The following is a 4,323-nucleotide window of genomic DNA, read 5'->3' on the forward strand; positions in this document are numbered from 1 at the left end:
CCCGTGTGCATTGCGGCTAATCAGAGAGCCATCTATTCTAGTCGCAGTTTCGAACTTTGGCCCAAAGTCTCGTGTGTTCTAATGTTTCCAGGTCAAATGTAAATGAGGTTATCCTATGTTCTTACATGGCACAATAATGGGACAGAGGTATAACGAATTGTAACTCTTTAGAGGAACTCATGCTCATTTTCACCCACAGAGGGAGACACACCAGAAGATACCGCCAAACTGACGGAGGTGTCCGTTGTGGAGAGCTGGAATTTGAAATGGACAATAGGACAAATGCAAGCTTTACATGCGGAAGCACAGAGGCGATGTCCCGAGAGAACTTGACAGGGGAGCGTCAACGTGTACCACGGTTAAAGCAAAACATTCCCCCTCGAGCCAGGTAGGACTCGAACCTACAATCTTCTGATCCGAAGTCAGACGCGTTATCCATTACGCCACTGGCCCAAGAGACAAGCCTGCACTTGGCAGAATGTCGATATGTAATGCCATGGACTTTCACGGAATCAGAATTAAAAAGGTGAACAAGCAGCGAAGATAATCACCAACATTGCTTCACTTCGAAGTTTCCAATTTGCGAAGCAGTGCCTTTCACTGGCAAAGGAGATTCATTTGTCCTCAGCTGCCTGCTTCAGGGTCGCCTCCTTCTCTGCTGGAACTTTCCATCGTTTTATTCACAGTCACGACGCGATTTCATGATCCACTCCAGTGAAAAAGTGTCATGGTGTCGTCCAAACAAGACCCTACAGATACTCAGCGAGAGACCTCCGGTCATTTCGAGCTCAGGATGTGGAATTAGACGAGATGCGTGACACCTTTTATTGGCGCCGCCACTTCACTGCAAATTAGCGGCTCAAAACGAGCCGTTGTTGCATCAACTTGATTTGTACCTTCCTGTCGTGCTTTTGCTAAACAACATCAGATAGATCCCATCCGGCACAGCTGACTTATCTATTTTCACACTCTGCAGTATGTTGTGGTTCTGTTCGCCGAGCTGGAAGTTTTTGTTGCAAACGTTTCGTCCCCTGGCTAGGGGACATCATCAGTGCTTGGGAGCCTCCTGCGAAGCGCTTCTTTGATGTTTCCTTCGGTGTTTATAGTGGTCTGTCCCTGCCGCTTCCGGTTGTCAGTTTCAGCTGTCCGTTGTAGTGGTTGGTATATTGGGTCCAGGTCGATGTGTTTGTTGATGGAGTTTGTGGATGAATGCCATGCCTCTAGGAATTCCCTGGCTGTTCTATGTCTGGCTTGCCCTATGATAGTAGTGTTGTCCCAGTTCAATTCATGTTGCTTGTTGTCTGCGTGTGTGGCTACTAAGGATAGCTGGTCGTTTCGTTTGGTGGCTAGTTGATGTTCATGCATGCGGATTGTTAGCTGTCTGCCTGTTTGTCCTATGTAGTGTTTTGTGCAGTTCTTGCATGGTATTTTGTACACTACATTAGTTTTGCTCATGTTGGGTATCGGGTCTTAAACTACTGGACTTGTGCCTCACAACACACTTCACATTCAACAACCAGATATACGAACAAATCAACGGAACACCCATGGGATCACCAATCTCGGGACTCATGCAAAGGTGAGAACAAACAGTCCTACCACAAATTCAACCTAAACTCTGGGTCAGATATGTCGATGACACGTTTGTAATCATTAAAAACACGGAAATAGAAAAAAAACACACCGGATCATCAACGCCACACTCACAGGAATCCGATTCACGAGAGAAGAAGAAAAGGATAGCCAACTCCCGTTCCGAGACGTGATGGTACAGAGAACACCGAATGGAGAATCCCCGACAAGGGTATACAGGAAAGCCACACACACAGACGAAGTCCTAAACTATGAAAGTAACCACCCCAACACACACAAACGAAGCTGCATCAGGACACTATTCAAAAGGGCCACAACACACTGCTGTACACCAGAACTGCAAAAAGAAGAAGAGGAACACCGATACAAGGTATTCGCCAAAAACGGATACCCGCTCAACTTCATCAACAGATGCCTAAGAGAATGACCACGGAACGAGGACATACCACAACCAAAAGGACTAGCCACACTACCATACATCAGGAACATCTCAGAACTGACAGCCAGACTACTACGACCCCAAGGACTCATAACGGCACACAAACCAACAGCCACGCACAGACAAACAACTCACCAGAACGAAGGACCCTATATCCAACATGAGCAAAACTAATGTAGTGTACAAAATACCATGCAAGGACTGCACAAAACACTATATAGGACAAACATGAAGACAGCTAACAATCCGCATACATGAACATCGACTAGCCACGAAACGACACAACCAGCTATTCTTAGTAGCCACACATGCAGGCAACCAGCAACATGAATTCGACTGGGACAACACTACTATCATAGGGCAAGCCAGACAGAGAACAGCCAGGGAATTCCGAGAGGCATGGCATTCATCCACAAATTCCATCAACAAACACATCGACCTGGACCCAATATACCAACCACTACAGCGGACAGCTGAAACTGACAACCGGAAGCGGCAGGGACAGACCACTATAAACACCGAAGGAAACATCAAAGAAGCGCTTCGCAGGAGGCTCCCAAGCACTGATGATGTCGCCTAGCCAGGGGGACGAAACGTTTGCAACAATAATTTCCAGCTCGGCGAACAGAACCACAACAACGAGCACCCGAGCTATAAATCTTCGCACAAACTTTGAACTCTGCAGTATTTCGAATATCTCTTCCTTGTGAACCTCAATCTCTTCTAGTCTAGACGAAAGTATCTCTATACCTTCCTCGCCAACATTTTCATTTTCAATAGCGAATACTGTCAAAAAATATTTATTTAGTGCTTCCCCTATCTCCTCTGACTCCACGCACAACTTCCCATTATTATCCTTGATTGTCCCAAATTTAACTCTCGTCATTCTTTTATTCCTGACATACCTATGGAAAGCCTTAGGGTTAACCCTGATCCTATCTGCCAACAAATTCTCATGTCTCCTCCTGGCTCTTCTCAGCTCTCTTTATAGGTCTTTCCTGATATCGTTGGAACCCTCGAGCGCTCTAACTGAGTTTTCACATTTTATCCTAACATAAGACTTCTTGGTCTTCTTGACCAGGGATTCCACTTCCTTAGTAAACCACGGCTCACGCGTTCTATATCGTCCTCCCTGCCTGACAGGTACATACTTATCTAGGACACACAGGAGCTTTTCCTTGAATAAGCTCCACATTTTAATGTGCTCACCCCCTGCAGTTTCCTACCCCATTCTACGCTTCCTAAATCTTACCTCGATACATCGTAATTTCCCTTCCACCAGCTGAACCTCTTGCTCCGTGGAGTACACCTATCCCTTTCAATCACGAAAGTAAACCTGAGAGAATTGTGATCGCTGTCTCCAAAGTGCTCACCTACTTCCGAATCTAAAACCTAGCCAGGCTCGTTACCCAGTACTAAATCGAAGGTGGCTTCGTCCCTTGAAGGCATGTCTACATACTGAGTCAGGAGGCCGTCCTGCACACACTGGGCAAAAACTGACCCATCTATAGTACTCGTACTGTCGTGATCCCAGTCAATATTTGTATTTTTTCTTGAGTGTTCCAGAGTTTTTCATTGTCCCAGAGTCCAGATGAAGTTTGCATTCCTCACGAACGTGAGCGAGAATTCTTTCAATGTCTCAGATCATTTCCTGTCCCAATAACATCAGAGTCAATGTCCCGTCCTCGACTCGGTCGGAAAGTTCACACTTCTTCATCCTCCTCTGATTCCATTTCCCAAAGAGTTTCTCAAGATTTACAAAGCTGGAGCCTAAATTATATGGTTTGCTTCTTAAACATTTTTCCAAATGCCAACTGAAAATATTTTCACAGTATCTCTTCACAATCCTCTGTCTTGCACCATGTCCAGGGATGAGAAGTCCCGTTTGGTGGAGAGATTCCCGAGTCTGGTGAGTTTCACTTTGGAACAAAGTTGGTAAAGTGGCAATTTCCTGCGGTTGTTTGTAATGACCGGAGAGGGAGCGGTGGGGAATGAGCACTTTGACGAGCAGGAGGAAGTGTTGCCACTGACCCGAGTCAGAGAACAGAGGACATGGATTAAAGGAATCTAATGAAAAGCAGCACTTCTGCTTAGGACGTTCAATAAAAACTGCAGAAACCCGATGTGTCGAGCAGAGTATCTGGAAAGAGAAACAGAGATAATGATTTAAATATGGAACGTTTCTGATGAAGAACTCGAGTTTCCCAAGTCTAATCAAATTACTGGCCTGGTTTGCAAAATCGGTTTTCGGAACTTTGAGCGAAAGTTATTCCAGCAGGAAAGTATTCTTA

At 45.5% G+C, this 4,323-nt stretch overlaps 1 non-coding gene across 1 annotated transcript; it reads right to left on the reverse strand.

The window, feature by feature from the left end:
• Nucleotides 1-380: 380 nt before the first annotated feature.
• Nucleotides 381-453, reverse strand: trnar-ucg (transfer RNA arginine (anticodon UCG)). Its single transcript has one exon. It is a non-coding gene; the product is annotated as a tRNA-Arg (tRNA).
• Nucleotides 454-4,323: the final 3,870 nt, after the last annotated feature.

Source organism: Chiloscyllium plagiosum, unplaced genomic scaffold, assembly GCF_037043375.1.
Source record: "Chiloscyllium plagiosum isolate Xiang-an unplaced genomic scaffold, Cpla_swu_hap1 HiC_scaffold_21, whole genome shotgun sequence".
Classification (NCBI taxonomy): Eukaryota; Metazoa; Chordata; class Chondrichthyes; order Orectolobiformes; family Hemiscylliidae; genus Chiloscyllium; species Chiloscyllium plagiosum.